Below are 18,029 nucleotides of genomic sequence, written 5' to 3' on the forward strand. Positions count from 1 at the left end.
TGTGTGTGTGTGTGTGTGTGTGTGTGTGTGTGTGTGTGTGTGTGTGTAAAAAGTATGGCTGAGTAGGAATGTATTTTCCTGCTTCAGAAGTCAAGAAATTCCATGGCTATTCCCTACTTCTTAATGTCCAGAGTCAGTACCAGCTCTGGGACCTGGCACTCTTGACTCTTCTAATTGTGACTATGCTAAGCAGAGTGGTCTGGTGTTTGGTAAGTTGACTACACTGAGCCTCTACAATTCTCCATTTTCCTTTTTTGAAATATAATTTTTATTTATTACAATTCATTCACTTTGCATCCCAGCTGTAGCCTCCACCCTCTTCCCATCCCAATCCCTGCCTCTGTCCCTCCCTCATCTCCTCCCATGCCCCTCCATAATCCACTGATAGGGCAGGACCTCCTCCCCTTCCATCTGACTCTAGCCTATCAGGTCTCATCAGGACTGACTTCATTGTCTTCCTCTGTGGCCTGGTAGGGCTGTCTACCCCCTCAGGGTGATCAAAGAACCAGCCACTAAGTTCATGTTAGAGACAGCCCCTGTTCCCCTTACTAGGGTACACATTTGGAGACTGAGATGTATCTGTGCAGGGGTTCTATGTTATCTCCATGAATGCATCTTGGATGGGGTATCAGTCTCAGAAAACATCCTTGGCCCAGATTTTTTTGGTTCTGTTGTTCTCCTTGTGGAGCTCCAGACACTTCTAGGTCTTTCTAGCTCCCCCTTCTTTCATAAGATTCCCTCCACTCTGCCCAAAGTTTGGCTATGAGTCTCAGCATATGCTTTGATATCCTCCTGGGTAGAGTCTTTCAGAGGCCCTCTGTGGTAGGCTCCTGTCATCTTCAACAAATGGTGCTGGTCTAACTGGATTATCTATATGTAGAAAAATGCAAATAGATCCATACTTATCACCCTGCACAAAACTAAAGTCTGAGTATATCAAAGACCTCAATATAAAACCAGATACACTAAATAGGTTAGAAGAAAAAGTGGAGAAGAACTTTGAGTTCATTGGCACAGGAGACAACTTCCTGAACAGAATACCAACAGTACAGGCTCTAAGATCAACAATCAATAAATGGGACCTCATGAAACTGAAACCTTCTGTAAAGCAAAGGACACTGTTGTCAGAACAAAAGAATAGCCTAGAGACTGGGAAAGGATCTTCACCAACCCTATATCTGACAGAGTATATATATATATATATATATATCCAGAATATATAAATATATATATATATCCAGAATATATAAATATATATATCTATCTATCTATATCCAGAATATATAAATAAAGAACTCAAGAAGTTAAACAGCAACAAATAAAGCAATCCTATTAAAAAATGGGGTACAGAGCTAAACAGAGAATTCTCAATAGAGGAATACCAAATGGCAGAGAAACACTTAAAGAAATGCTCAACATCCTTAGTCATCAGGGAGATGCAAATCAAAACAACCATGAGATTTCACTTTACATCGGTCAGAATGGCTAAGATCAAAAGCTCAAGTGACAACACATGCTGGAGAGGTTGTGGATAAAGGGGAACTCTCCTCCATTGCTGGTGGGAATGTAAGCTTGTACAACCACTTTGGAAATCGATCTGGCACTTTGTCAGAAAATTAGGAATAGTGCTACCTCAAGATCCATTTTCCTTTTAAAATGGTAAAAAGTATCTAATATTTTAGTATATTCTAAGTCCTTTATATTGTTAACCCACTGAGTACTTGAAACATACCACTATTATCTGTGGTGCACAAAGAAAGCCAAAAGATGTGGCTCAGTGAAGTTACTTGCTTAAAGCCACCTGCTAATAAATGCCAAGAGCAATTTTCTTTTTCTTCCTCGGGCCTTATGGATGCTGAGCAAGTACTCTATGACTGAACCAGATCCCCAGCCTGGAAGCAGGTTTCTTTTCAGAATGCATGTTGTGCCCATGACACAGACAGATTCTGTGTCATGGAGAGTTCTATAAGTTCATAGGAATGAACCTCCTCACCCCACCCCCAACCCCAAGCCACCTGGCAAAGAGCAAGTACTCAACAAATTTTAACATTTGGGTATCACTTAAAAATCAGTGTTTTCTTTCATTGGTCAGACAGAAAAATGCAAGGATTACTAGAGCACCCCTGTGGTGAGTAAGAAGGGAAAGCAGCTACCTGCAGAGATACTAGCCCCTGACAGGTGCTCCTCCCCACGTGTCATGGCACAGGGCCAGAGTTGTGCTACTCTGCCCTTGAAACTTTCTGTTGCCTTCTCTCACTGGGACCATGCTTGACCTCAGTTTGAACAGCTGGGGTGGGAACAGGTCTGCTGTCTACCTGGTACGAAGATTTTCTAAAGAACGCTAGGCTGCTAAAATAAGTCGGACAGATCTGATCCCCAGATAATGGGCATGTGCTGGTTAACACATCACTTCTGATCTCTGAAAGTGGTTAGCTAAACAGATCTGGGGAAGATGCTGCATGATTACAGAAGGGGGATACTACTTGCACAGAACAGGCACTATGCACCTCAGAAATTGGCAAAAGTGAAAACCTCATGCAGACTGTTGGTTGCTGAGCAGCAGTTAGCCTCTGCTCTCTTGTTTATTAAATAGTCCCAGTTGTGTATAGATTTGACAGAGATAAGGGTGTGCTCAAAAGAGATCCTTGGCAATCAGATGAATCAACCTTCACTTCAAGCAGCCACAGCAATCTGGTCATCTCTGATAGGGACTTGCTAGAGGGACACTTGCCTCATGCCACACAGTAACACAGACTTAGGGGAGGGCTACAGGGAATTTCTGGAAAGAACTCTCGGCCTCCCTGATATTTCTTTTGACTAGAGATTTTTTTTCTTTGGCATGTAAGGTGTCCAACACAGTGCCCCAACATGGTCATGGTGGTAATTGCATATCTTATCATACCAGGTGCTGGTGGGGCCATAGGAAAACAGAAACCACCAAGGATGGCTGATGGAAGTGTGAGCCAGTACAGTCATTCTGGAAAACAATATGACAACTCTTATGAAACTAAATGTGCCTCTGAGTTTTATGACTCATTCATATCATTGCAGGGTCCACACCAGGGACACTCTCTCACAGTCACCAGCATGGGTGTAGGGTGTTCATCATAAAACTAGACTCGGTCACCTAGCATCTACCAACAGGAAATAAAAGAAGACAGGAGGAGTGCAGGTCAGGGCCAAGAGCAGGTCTAGGTGAATCATATATTTCAAGAGTATCCGGAGCATACAAACTGCATTACTATGGATTGGAATTGTTCACACATTTGAAGCTTAGTCCTCTGTGAGCTAACGTTGAAAGGTGGGAGCAGGATCATGAAACGTTATTTTTTGGGTATGACACCGTCATTCCAACCACAGTCTCACATCAGCTGAGCTTGCCTGCTCTGAGCCTATACCAGACTGCATCTGTAGGCAGTGACTGACAGATGGGGAAGGGTCTCATGTGGTGCACCCTTCCCTGCTGAGATGCTGGCTACTGATGGATTCTCAGCAAGAGGGAGTCATTATCTTCAAATGAGTACCTATCGTAAACCAACACGCACATGATAGTTTCATACCTGTGATCACGAAGATGTCCTAGATTAAACTCAGCACACCAAAAAAAGAAACAACAAAAACATAAACACGGGAAAAGAACCAGGAGGAAGGGAGGAGAAGAGTTTGTAGGTGTGGGAGGAAGATGAAAGAAGATGGAGGTAAGAGTAATGAGAAAGCATTCAAACGACACATTTAATTAACAGAAAAAAAAAAGTTCTTTCAAAAGATACACCCAGAGTTGTATCTCATACATGATTTTAAATCTGCTCAACTTGGATTAAATGCAGGGCTGTAATTCTCTTTGGCCTACACTGACTTACACATTGTTTTTCTCAAGTGATGCTTAGTTGGAAAGGCCGCTTGCCCTGATTTAATCATTATGCGTTACAGAACTAAATCATATTTGAACTTGGCCAGCCATGTAATAAAGAGGCCTGGCCTGGAAGGTTTAAGGCAGGGTAGGCTCGACTATAGAAGAGACTGATATGCGATTCTTAAATGACTACTTATGTTTTCCCTTTCTATTCCCTAGCCAACTAACTTTGAAAACTTGTTTGTTTATTAAGTGCCTGCCAATGCTAAAGATACCATAGTAAGAGACTGCAAAACAGAAGTAAGTCATTCCTGGAGTGGATAGTCTAGTTAGGATGTCAAGACTTCAGCAGGAGGAGAGTTAGGTAACTATGGAAGAATAAAGTAAAATATAACAAGACATGACTGTCAAAATTTAACTTAGTGTGGGCTCTATGTGGATGTGGACACAGGAGATCAGCATCACAGTGGGTTTTGTGGGAGAATCCTTGTAAAGCTGTATTTCAAGGAGAGAAATATCTCAAGATTGGGGAGTGAACGGCAGAAGTCACAAGTAAAAGATACCTTAAATGGAGATAGGCTTGGTGCCGTGGGTTTGAGAAAACATCATCTTGAAGCTGGAGCAGAAAGAACACAGTCCTGGGATAGGAGTGTAGGGGTATGGATAATGAAGATTCTGAAAGCCAGGCAGGGGATTTTGATCTGGGAAACTGAAGTGAACATTGCAGTAAGCTGTATAGCTGAGAGCCAAGTGTGAAGAGACTAGTTCTCAGCAGGGAAGGGGTCATGAGGAGCCAAAAGCCAGGTGTCACCCGTGCATGGGCGCTGCAGTTATCACCAATCCATAATGCAGAGCCCAGAAGGGACCTCAGAATTCTTTCCCTCTCAGGGATTGATCTAGGCAGACTTCATCCTTAGATCCAATGCAACAACTCCCACCTCACTTTGCAGGCTGCCTAAGTTGGGGGTGGTACGTCTTACTGCCATAACATGTTATCTCCAAATGTCAACCTATTTAATGTCACTCGACAAATTGATCCAAAAGCCTATAAATATATACAACTATCTCCACCTTTCATTTTGCCTTTTATATTTATGAGCTAATAGTATCTGGTAGTTTTCAGCATGTGAGGCCTTAAATATAGATTGGTTTCAGGCTCTCTTTCTAGCTCCTAAATGGTGAAATGCATCTACCTGAAGAGTTTAGAAAATTTGTGCTGTAATCTACCTTCTCCACTGAGTTTGAAAGTCTGGTGCAGGCTCAGGTATCTATGTGCCTGCAAGCTTCCTGGAATACTACTTGCAGATTGAAGGCTGAAACCTACTGTTATGGATGCCAAGGATGCATTCCCTACCCAGGATGGCAGGGACCAGGGGAGACAATTTAGGATGACGGTGCATTATGGAAGTGTCCAATAAATGGGAGGCCAAAGCCCAGCGGTGTTGCAGCCTCTGTGCAAGAATGACTCTCCTCACATTCTAAAAGGGTAAACACAGTTGCAAAACCATGACTCATGAACTGTTGAGCCCCGCCTCCATCCGCAGAAAACAATGTTCACTTCCATCAGAGGTCAAGTTCAAGATCCTGATTGGCAAGAAGAGCTTCCAACACTAGGCAATGCTTAAAGATTGAGCCCCACTGCCAGGAACCTGCACTGAGGGAGGAAATAACAAACTGACACCACCTAGATGTTTGCTGCCACTAGCCCCACCTTTGGTTAGTGATGGGCACTCATTAACTCCATCAGCTAGTTTTGCATAGTTTGAGACTGAGTCTTATGTAATCCTAGCTGGCCTCAAACTTGCTATATAACCCAAGGGCTATGATTCCCCCTTATCGAGTGCTGTAGGCACATGCTACTACGCTTGGTTTTATGCAGAGCTAGGGATCAAACCTTGGGCTTCACATGTGTGTTCATTAGGCAGCCAACCTGACAACTGAACCATATCCTTAGTCCCAAGAGTCATCATAATCATCCAGAGGACATAGGTTTTATTTAATCCTTTTATAAATCTGACAGATAAAGCTGTATGTATCAAAACCAACATGATTTAAAGAGGTATATTCACTATGCAATCTAGCTAGTTAGCATACCTGTTACTCACATGGCTCTCCTGTTTGTGGAAAGAATACAATATTCATTCTCTAAGCATTTTTTCAAGACTTCAGGATATTAAGAACTATAGTTACCACATACCATAAGTCTCCTGAATTTATTCCTAATGGACTGAAACGTCTCTTCTTTTATTAATTAATATCTCACAGATTTCTCACTTTGTACACACAGTCCACCCCCTGGTAAACATCATTCTATTTTCTACTTGTGTGAGACCATCTCTTTCCTATATTAAATATGTAAGTAAAGACAAGTAATGTTTGTCTTTCCGTACCTGGTTCAGGATACAAGGATATGTACACACACACCTACACACAATGTCGTGCGCAATGCATTTGACATACACACACACAATGTCATAAGCATATGCTTTTCAGTCTCTGTAGAGGTTAGAGATGCCAGTGACCAGAATCATATACCCCATAAGACTTGCTAAGTGCTATTTGCCAAGGCAAGCAGGCAGTGGATAAGAGGTTAGTTAGAAAAAGGGGGTGAACTGGCAGATGGGTCCAGCATGGTGCCAGGAATGTTCCCACATATGTTTCAAATGTACTTAAAGTAGGGAGGGTGTTTTCTTGTCCCATTCTTCCAATGAGGAAACTAAGATAGAGAAGATCTACCAGATCATAGGTAAGCAAACCCCAGGATTGACCACCAAGGTTCATGTTCAGTGCTACATGTAGAGTGGCCATAATGTATACCAGCAATGAATACAGAGCACAGGGAGGTGAATCGAAGTCTACTCTACAGAGAAAGGAGCCAATGAAAATGAAAGCCCGGTCAGGGAACAACCCAAAGTATTTTTTAATAACAATTCACAAGCAGTGCGTAAGTGATCCCTAGGGGAAAATAAATCAACTATAGATGAAGAATGAAGGTAAAAAAAAAATAAATGTGCAATACTTCCTTTCAGAAAATTACAGTACTTAATACTCTGATACATTTTTCTAAACAAATAAATTTGTTCTAGGCTATAAACAAAATGACACAATAATGCAATTCTATCAAAAATTGTATAATACTGACTTTTTAAACATGGATAATCAGTAGTGTTTGCTCAGCCGTAATCTGTGAATTTACGTCTTTTTTTTTTTTTTTTTTTTTTTTTTTTTTGCACATACTAAGAGATCTCCCACTTCTATCATGTTTGTTTCTTGTCTGTTTCTCTGCCATAAATACATTTAGGGTTATTGTGCTCTGTGGAAGCTCTGTCTTCACGTACAGTTTCACCTTAGAAAACACATGGGCAAAACAGAGTTGGCTCTCTCATCCTCCTAGATGAAGATGAAGAATAGATTTTATACTCAGTAACAGAAAATGATGAAGATATTTTTAAACTTTGTTCTGAAGGAAATACAGCCAGACTTCAAAATGGCCCCTCCCTCACTGCAGTGAGCAGCCCTCCAGGTGTCGCATGACCTCTGCCAGCCCCTGTTCACAGAGTGGAAAACAGCTTTCTTTGCTCCCCACTGGTGCTATTAAACCTCCTATTGATCCATAGTTAATCATGCCAATTAAGAACCTGTTTACACTTGGCCTTCAATGCCAGGCAGAGGCTCCTGAGTCTATGAAAAGGTGGGTAGATAAACAACCGGTTGTGTTTCAAGATGATTAAATACATGTACCGCCAATAACTTTTCCATTGACGTTATGTTAAGTTTGCAAAAATGAAATTATGTTCACTGAAATACTCAATTGAATTTGACATGTATTTACCTAAGTGCATCAAACCACAATGCAGAGCATTTACCACTTAAGACGCAGCGTGTTCTTCTCCTAGTTGCTTCTTCTTCCAACAGAGGCAACTACTACACCTGTTTCTAGTTCCATTTATTAACTTGGCATGAGTTAAAACTTCACACAAAATTGAAGCATGGTGTGTGTTTTAGGATGAGCAGGAATAGAAGCATATTTTATGTTTAAGATGACCAGCAATAAGGAATGAGGGTAGGCAGTTTGAGAGAGATGATAAAATAACAAAGGCCCTCTGTGGAAGTCTGACAGATCCCCAAAAGGTCATGTGGAGCCATATCCTTTAGTCCAGCAATTGCACTCCTAGGAATGTGTATACTGTCATAAAAGGAGCCATAAGTCCATGAGAAAACTAGCATATGAACTTCCAGACTAATATTATCTAGAAAAAGGAAACAGCTAAAGGTCCATCAACTGATGACAAAATAGAACAAGACATAGTCATAAAAATGGAATCTTCTTTCATTATATAAAAAGAATGAAGTGAAGATACTTGAATGAGACTTTGAAAGATATGCTAAGTGACAGGAGCCAGTCCCCAAAGGGTAGGATTTACAGAAAATGACTCGGGTGGACTAATCCACGGGAAGCATCCTGATGAGAGTTGATGACTAAGAGGGAAAGAGCTACAAGAAATTGGTACCAAAAGGACCCAGACTGTCTTTTTGTAGAAATGAATGTTTTAGGATTCATGGTATATGACATCTGTCTAAATAAAGCTGCTTTAAAAGAACATGTTTAGAGTCTACTCATAGGGAGACAGTGGTAATAGGTGGAGAAGCCACAGTACTGCCCCTGCAGAGAAGACTTAATGAGACAATTGCTTGGTATTTTGGCCTAAGAACTCTGTCCCCAAGGACCAGAACTGGTGTCCAGTAAGGTCTCTTTCCCATGAGAAGACTCTAGGGTTTATTGTCTTTCCCATGGGACCCCTCTCTCTCTCTCTCTCTCTCTCTCTCTCTCTCTCTCTCTCTCTCGAGTCTAACTCCCAGAATTCAGCTAGTCACGTCCTACTGTCTCCTGCTCTCAGTTAGCTTCTTTGTAAGGACAAGCTGAGAGCTTCCTTGAGTGTGGCCCTGTGTTTAACAGACTATCTTAGTAGAATAGGGATCTGGAAAGAGCCCATCAGAGAGAAAAGAAAGGTAAAGAATTCTGTGGGATAGACAGTTTTGTATTGGTGGTAATGTTACTTTGTTCTGTTTTGAGATAAGGTCTCATATAGCTCAGGCCAGCCTTAAACTCCCTATGTAGCAGAGGATGACATTAAACTTATGATCGTCCTGTACCTACTTCCTGAATGCTGGACTTATTTGGTTTATGTCTGGTTTACTTGGTACTGGGGCCCAAACCCAGAGCTCTGGTATGCTAGGTAAACATTCTACAAACTGTGACTCATGGGTTGTACAAATCAGGTGACTGGCAGTTCATCAAGGCTTACAGCACCTGGCTCACAGGAAATGCTGTTCCCTCTAACCACTGTGCATTCACTGTGTGTAGCATACCCTTCATACCTCACTTGAACTTCACGGTGTGGGACAGCTAAGAGACTAACACTGTTATCACAGTGCTGAGGTTTCATTCAGCCTAAAGTACTGAACAGAAACTGGCAGAAACTTGAAGGGTTTTAGGACTTCAGGTTTTACCTGAATACGGGTAAAACCAAGGCCTAGGAACCCTGTGTGAAGTAACAGAAACATACATGAATAAGGTTAAAGGTATTGTGTATTTAGTTAAACACCTATTTACAAACTACCAACACATAGATGAGCTAGATAGATGTTTAGTAGATAGAGAGATAGAGAGAAATCGATAGATCGACAGGCAGAGTCATACTCTCATGCAATTATTTAACTAGTTAACCTCTAAATGATGAGGATTTTTAGCTTTTTCTGAGGTGTTCTTGCAGTATTATGCTAAGAGGTAAAACTGCCACACAGGCTCCATGAGTGGTGCTCTTGTTTGCCATCTTTTGCCATGATAAACCATAATAACCCAAAGCAACTTATAGGAGGAAAAGATTCATTTCATCTTATAGGTTACAGTCCATCATCAAGGCAGGAACTCAAGGCAGGAATCTAAAGCAGAAACCATGGAGGAATACTGCTTACTGGCTCACTCTCTGGCTAATGTTCAGCTGGTTTTCCTATACAACCCAGGCCACCCTATCCAGGCATGATGCTTTCCTGCCATGTCAATCACTGATCAAGACAATCTCTCAAGTCTTGAGTTTGCCACAAGCCAATCCATTCTGGCTCCCTTGTGTCAAGACAGCAAAAACTGACCAGCACCAACGTTTGACTGGTAAGTGGGGGTTGCTCTTTATTAATTCAGTTGTCTGGTACATCTTTTGAAGGATGTGCTGCAAGTCTGGGGACAGAGACATTCCTGTTTTGGAAAAAGGCTCACTGGGCAAATCATTGTCCACTCAAGAGTATAGATTAATAAGAGTATAGATTAATAAGAGTATAGATTAATAAGAGTATAGAATAATAAGAGTATAGAATAATAAGAGTATAGATTAATAAGGCACTAGCAATAGGGCCAACAGATCCAGCGATGTTGTGCAGTCTTTCCCCATGACTTGAATGTGGCTTAGGCTCCAACATCCTCATCTAAACAGGACTTCTGTCATCCTTGAGGAGACTGGAAAATTGACTTGCAGTTGGGGAGAAGACTCTCTTTGCCTGCAAGGGTGGGGATGGGTAACCTGTGTGTGAACTGTGAGTATAGCCTTGAGCTCAGAAAACATCCTGCCACTCTCCTTCCCCATGTATCAGACGGGAAGACTTAGTGTCTAGATCTGAACCCCTCTCTGAAAGGCTGACAGGAAAGAATTCACATCATGCTGGATGCAAAAAAAAATTTACAAAACAGAACAGGGGACAGAGAAAGGCAGTGAGCCGCAGGTTTTCAGGTCACCATGCCATGCAGGGAGAGCACATGCCTTTTCATGTGCCACTGAATGCAGACAGCACCAAGGCAGCTCATGACTTTCTGGCTCTTGTTTGTAGCTCCAAGGTTGAACTGCACACTTTAAATTGCATACGCTTTCTCTGCAGGAGTTTGTCTGCACCCATTAAAGGGCCTCTCTGGTGTTCCGGCTTCTGGGGGAGTAGAGAGGAAAAGGGTTGGGGTGGTGACAGAATGTCAGTCCAGCTCTGTGCCCTTTTGAAAGTGTGTTGTCTCTTGGCTTCAGGACCAATAATATCCCTCATAGCAGCAAGGACAGCCGTGGACAATCTGTGCAACAGACAGACAGGGGAACGCGTGCTTGATCTATGGCAGCGGGGAACTTACAAAGCATTCAGAAGCTGTGCCATTGGAGAAGAGGCTCATTATGGAAAGGTAAGTTGAGGGTATTTGAACCTTACAGGGATGAAGAAAAAAGCAGGCGAGACTGAGCAAACATGAAATGTCTGTATGATGCACCCAGGAAACTCATACCTGAACATGGATAGAGTGCATTAGATTTTCCTGTGGAGGAGAACGAATATGTACATGGGGCAGGGATCACAGGCTGTTGGGAGAGACACAACATGGCCTGAATTTCCACCAAAATCCCCTTGAACTGAGAAACATTAGACTGTAAGTCTGATTTCAGGCGTAGAGGGTCTAAAGTAGACATAGGAGGGATGTGTATGGTTTCAAGATGTGATTTATTTCAGATGCTTCTCAAAGGCAGGCCTGGGAGTCCCTTACATGGCTACTAGGTAGTAGGTAGTCTCAGGAAATGAACATTCATGATTCCACTGTGTGCTATCTCCCAGCCCCAACCTGAACGTTTTCTCAAAGAACTACTACAATAAGGAGGATCCTACTACAATAAGGCAGGCTGGCACATCTCTTTAGGCTATAAACAGAGACATAGTCTTATGAACTATAGAGTAAACACAATGAATATACAGGTAATGTGTATATATATATATATACATATATATATATATATATACATACACACACATTGCTATGTATACTACCTACTTACATGCAGACACACATATGTACATACACAGGTGCACACAAATGGACATTCATATTCACATACATGTAAGCACGAACACAATCACACAAACACACACATACCTTTTTACAGTTCCTTCTCATACAAGCTCTATTGTAGCTGTAATATAACCCCATATCCCAGTAAGGAGCTCTAGGCATGGAAGAAATGAGAGTTTTGTCTAAAGTCACTTACTGGTCAATGGCAGAGGCCAGCTAAAAAGTCAGGGCAGCTACTAGAACCCAGAACTGTAGGTCTACTTTCTGCTAGCCATACAGCAAGGCCATGCATCATGGAACCACACAAGCCTAGAACCCCTAGATCCTTGTTCTTCTCCTCTCCATACTTATTTCACCCTATCTTCAACCATGAGTGGCTAACATAGCACCCCAGAATTAACTTCCTTGCCCCAAATATGAATGTCTTTTGTAGTCATGCTGCGGCTAGGTACTCAGCAGAATCTGGGGCAGTGAAAGTTTATCACTCTTGCTGGATTTTGTTTTCTTGCCCCATGAAAGCCAGCTATTTCCTCCAAACTGGTATCAGTCAGGCCAGGAAGTTTCTTTTTCCCTGCAATCCATTGTGTGAGGGAAGATCAGAGGTCTTCTGGCTGGCTGAAAGGACAGAGCCAGATCAGCATAGCAGGGATAGCAGGAACAACAGGACACCCATCACAACAATTACTCATGACAATTATTACCAATCTGAAGAGGCTCTGCTCTGCATCAAAGGCACCTAAGAATCTAACACTACTTTGTTCTGTCTCATTAACCCACTGCTTACAGTCCACTGACAGGCAAGGGACAGCACCTGTTACCAGCAGCAACCTTTCCAGGAAAACAAACACTTCTAAAACAGGAGGCGGTGGCAACATCAAAGGATGCTCCACCTCATTTTCATGTCACAGATAAAATGTTAGGGCTTATAAAACCAGTATGGATCAACACTAATATAATACTCTCAGTGTGTGTGTGTGTGTGTGTGTGTGTGTGTGTGTGTGTGTGTGTGTGTAGGGGTGTGTAAGTAGGTAAAATAAAGGCGACCAAAAGATGCCCATGATCTAATCCCTCTACATGGCAAATGGGAATTAAGGCTGCAAGCCAAATTAAAGATGTTGATTCGTATAAAATAAGGAGATGATTTTAGATTATTCTGGTGGTCCCAGTTACCATCAGAAGGGCCTTCAAAAAAAGGAGGGGGGAAGATGTGGGGTGTTGCTCAGGAGGGGGAGTGATACCTTATCATGCAGAGCCCCAAGCCTATTCTCCAGAACCAAATAACTGATCACAGTGGCACATATCTCGAGTCCCAGCACTAGGGAGATGGAAGCAGAAAACAGGAAATTCAAGGACATATGATAACAAGTGCTTATTTCACCCTCTTGTTATCTGGTGAACTAGATGTTGGCTGATGTAAGCAATGCCTGTGGAAGGGTGGTTCTGCATCTCTATCATACTCCCATCACCAAAGGCACAATGTTACTATGACATTGAGAGCTACAAGGGAAAGCTTTCACATATTCCATCCCCAACTGGGTGATAAGGCCAAGAACCTCACATAGAGCACAAGAAGCCATGTGGCCAAGTCCAAAGTCAAGGAATGAAAGCACATTATATTCAGCCATGCTATGCCATCAAGGAAGAGGTAAGAATGCACAGTTTTACGGGGGCTATGGGATATTGCTGCAGAATTGTAAGCAGCAGTTCAAGCTACCACACACAATCAGTATGATCACTAACCCATGTTCCAGAATCATTTAGAATTTCACCCAAATCATATCACAAGTACACAGCAAAGCTAGGATAGGAAGGTGTAATGGTCAGTCTTAATCATCAAGTTCAAGAGGCCTAGAACCAGCAAGAAAACAGGCCTCTAGGCAAATCTTTGGGGAATTATCTTGACTGGATGAATTGAGGTTGGATGGTCCATCCATTGTGGGTACCACCGTTCCTCCTGTGGGTTAGAATCATGAGCTGAATGGAAAGGCAAAAATGCAAGCGGAGCAGAAGCATTCGCCACTCTTTATTTCATGGCTATGGATTGCGATGTGACCAGCTGCCGCCTCTGACTCTCACTGCTGTGATTTCCCTACTTTGATGGACTGTGACCTCGAACTGTGACCTGAAATAAAGCCTCAATCTAGTGAGGCTTTATTTTTGTCCAAGCATTTTAACCAAAGCAATAGTGTGAGGGTTGTGGGAGAGAAGGCAAGTAAATAGCTTTAGGATGATAGTTAAGAAACTTACATCTGCTAATGAGTAGAGTTAAAACTCTATGGCAATAAATGGTATTGTGTCTGGACAGGGTACATCGCTCTGGGCTTCTAAGATTCCCAGAAACAAAAGGACAACACTCTAAGAGGGAGCAAACCAATGGAAAGGCAGCCAATTTGAGCTGTTGCTTTTCAGTGAGGCCACATTCTCCCTTCCAGGACTGGGGCCAAGAAGGTTCTGTGACTTTCCAGGGATGATTGTATGGCAAGCCCAACACCCAGGCTGAGTCAGCTATCCGTGGCTGTCACAACACCAAATGTCCTTCTTCCCCCTCTTCAGAGGCTGAATCTGCTGCTAAGGTAGCCTGGTTTATAGGAGGCTCTGTTCCTTTGATAGCTGGAGGGCAGGATGTAGTGAGAAGGGAGGAAAAGTTGAGGAAGAAGATGAGAGATATGGACAGAAGCAGAGCTGTTCCTGAGCACTGGAAGGCAGACACAGAAAGAAATGAAAGAAAAGTAAAGGGAAGTAATCCTTAGAACTAAGCATTACTGAGAAACTATTTCAGAGCACCTAGTTGGAGTTCCTGGAAAGGATGAAAAAAAAAGCCTATCTGGGGCCTCTTCAGAAAGCTCCCAGGGCAGAAAAGCCAGGGGTAGGAGGCAGTGGTGTCTCCACCTGAAAAGGCAGCCAGTGTCTGGAGGCTCTAAATGATTGTAGAACCTTTAATATCGTGGCTGGGATAAGGAATCACCAAAAGCTATTAAAGAGAATGTCAGTGGCTATAATGACTTAAGGTAATGATACACCCTAAGGCTGAACCAAAGGGAATCTGCTCTGAGTCCTACAGGAAATAGACCCTATCCCTTCTCCCTGTCAACCTGAGTGAAGGTCATCCCATCCCAGATAGTCTTTTCCCTTCTGTCTACTCTTACCTGAGAAGGATGTGGTATCATTTTACCTAAACATGAGAACATCTCCAAAAGAGCAGCTGATACTCTTTGCTCGCATATGTAACCCATTAGCTCACCTCACAAGCATCCTGCACAGGATAAATAGCATTGCTCCCATGATGGCGGAGGCTCGGTGAAGTTAGTTTGCTCATAATCATCAGCTAAACAGCCCAGAGTTTAACTTTGGTCTACTACATTCCTAAACTCTGGTTCCTTATGTTTTACTAGGCTGTCATCTCGGCGTCTAGTGCATAGACCGAAAGAGAGGTGGGACAGTGGTCCTTTGATTCATGTATAAAAGTGACTGTAAAGTAGCTGCTGTTGGCAGTCACTAGAACATAGTAGAAGGCTTTAAAGTGAGCATTCCAGAGACAACTTGAGCTTCCGAACCTTGTTTTTACCATTTCTCATCTAGACTGGAAGATGGAACACAGCAATTAACCTCTCTTCTTAAGCTGCTCCATTGGAAAAAAATGAATGAATAGTAACTATACTGCAACAGTCTTAGAAGGATAAAATAATTTGGTGAAAATAAAGAATTTGCAATAGTTCCTAGCACATAGAATGTTGTTATGGTTTGTTTTGTGGTTACAACTTTATCCTTTAAAAGGTTTAAATGTAATGGAGGAAGACAGGAATGAAACAAAAGTAGCATCATCAAGATGAAGAGTAGAAATCTCAGCATCTCCTCATCACAGAAAGATCAATTTGAACATCATTTAACCACAAGAGCTAAAGAATCCAAATGAGAAGATTATAGCATCTAGGAACAGAAACATAAGAAGACATACTTTAAATGTCTTTTACATTTGATATGAGCTAGCTTTACACTGTCCCATATCAGCACTCCTCCTCACAACCCTGGAAAGGGTTGCCTTTCATTTGGAGGAAGAAGAAAGAACCCTGGGTTTACCACAGACCCAAACTCCAGGCCTACTGTAATGAACTCCATTCCCAGGTCAACTTCCACAAACCCAGTCTTTGGGTTATAGTTAATGAAAATACCCCGGTGAACTTCAGTGTAGGATACCCTCATAGACTCAGAATTTGGCTTGCACTAAATGGATCCAGATTTTAAGCTCTGCTCACTGGCCCAGACCTTAGGCTTAGCCACAGAAACCTAAGCTCTGAACTTATCCAAATGGCTCCAGGCTCCAGAATGGCCCCTACAATCCCAAGATACAGGCCCATCTACCCAATGATATAGGCACCAGAGTATTCTCTCATTTCATAGTTCCAGCAGTAATGCTACCCACAGATTTTACCAGACAGACCACCCAATCTGGATAGGCTGACCAGAGAATAATGTTCTTTGCTAAAGTTAATCTATAAAAAGAACGTAAGAGTGGATGAGGGAGGGAGGGAGGATGGGAGTGGGAGGGAATGAGGGAGGAGGCTACAGCTGGGATAAAAAAATGAATAAACTATAATTAATAGAAAAAAAAGAATGTAAGAATGCTTATTTCTTAAAATGGATTCACATCAACATAAGATATAAGGATCATAAATGGTCAGGGAGATGATTAAAAAAACAAATCTCAAGAAAATAAATATCCATGAACTGCCTAACAAAGAATTCAAAATAACTGTCTCAAAGAAGTTCTGTGAACCACAAAACAATAAATATACTGTACTACATGATATCAGAAAATAACATCCCAATGTAAGTAAACAAGACAAAATCCATTAAAGGAAGAATGAAACAGAAATCTTGACACCAATACACAATAACCAAACTGAAAACTCTGTAACTTCCACAGCATACTTGACCAACTAGAGAAAGGAATCAATGAGCTTAAAGACAGGTTCATTTCAAATTATTTGGAAGCAAAACAGTAAATGAATAGAGTTAAAAAAAATCTTCTAATATACCATCAAGTAAAACAAAGGACAGGCTGAAAAAGCTTGTTGAAAGAAAAATAAAATCATAGAAAACATTTCATAAGCAGAAAGGGAAATAACAAGCTGAATCCTGAAGAACCCCAACCTGGTTATAGTGAAGAGATCTTTACTAAGATATATTATAATCAAATTCTCAGAAGCCAAAAACATCAATGTCTGAAAGCAATAAGAAAAGCTAACTTACCATATTCAGGTGAGCTGTCCTTAAGAATACCTGCAGATTTATCAGCAGAAACCCTACAAATTAAAAAAGAGGGATGATATATTCAAGGCAGTGAAAGAATGACTGCCCATCAAATATTTGAAAGCTATCTTTGAGAAATGGTGGGCACCGAAAGCCCTCCTAGACAAATAAAGGATGAGGGGTCTACACATCACAAGGCCTATCTTAAAAAAAAAAAAAAAAAAAAGTAAAGGAAACCCTTCAAGTTGAAATAAAAAAGATGCTATAACACGCATGCAAAAGCCACAATAAATGTAAGGAAAGAGTCAAGGTCAGAAAAATACTATATTGATGATACATAAGTCACTTTCAACTAAGCGATATAATTTGAAAGATAAAAATAAAAAATGACTAGAATGTTAATTGTTTGTTGATACTCAATAGTACATTGTAACACCAGTAACATAAAATGCTGTGGGATAGAAGCACAGCTTTTTCTTTTTTAATGCAGCTGCGGTTGTCATCAACTTAAAACAAACTTTATAATAAGGTCTTTTGTGTAAGTCTGATGGAAAACACACCCAAAAATAATCCACAATGGCTAGGTCATCAGAAAGGAAGAGTAAATGTAAACAAAAATGCATATTATAAAATCACAAAAAAGAAATGTGGAAGAAAGCAGCGATGAAACCACAAAGCAGCTAGAAAACAACAAAACTGCAAGAATAAGTCCTGACCTATCAGTGACTATATATAAATAGGTTAAATTATCCAAGCAAATAAAGGATAGCTGAATGGTTAAAACAAGATCCAGTTATTCTATCTATAAGACTACCTTGAGCAGACATGGTGGCTCAAACCTGTAATCTCAGAATCCCGGAAGTGGAGGAAGGCTAAATAAAGAGTAAGATCCTGTCTCAAAAACACAAAATAATTTTAAAGGGAGGAGGAGGAAAAGAAGGAGGAGGAGGAGGAAGAAAAGGAGGAGGAGGAGGAGGAGGAGGAAGAGGAAGAGGAGGAGGAGGAGGAAAAGACCCTAACCCTAACCCTAACCCTAACCCTAACCCTAACCCTAACCCT

General features: G+C 41.5%; 1 long non-coding RNA gene across 3 annotated transcripts in view; it reads right to left on the bottom strand.

The window, feature by feature from the left end:
- The window catches only part of LOC129690876 (uncharacterized), a 196,163-nt gene that overhangs the window by 4,403 nt on the left and 173,731 nt on the right, over positions 1 to 18,029 (bottom strand). Inside the window, exon 5 of one of the 3 annotated variants that reach the window (XR_008722367.1) lies at positions 16,971 to 17,023. The exons of the other annotated variants lie outside the window; for them this stretch is intronic. This is a non-coding gene — a long non-coding RNA (uncharacterized LOC129690876). The remainder of the gene's footprint in view (positions 1 to 16,970; positions 17,024 to 18,029) is intronic. 3 annotated transcript variants of the gene reach the window in all.

Source organism: Psammomys obesus, unplaced genomic scaffold, assembly GCF_907164565.1.
Source record: "Psammomys obesus unplaced genomic scaffold, mPsaObe1.curated_primary_1811, whole genome shotgun sequence".
In the NCBI taxonomy this organism is placed as follows: Eukaryota; Metazoa; Chordata; class Mammalia; order Rodentia; family Muridae; genus Psammomys; species Psammomys obesus.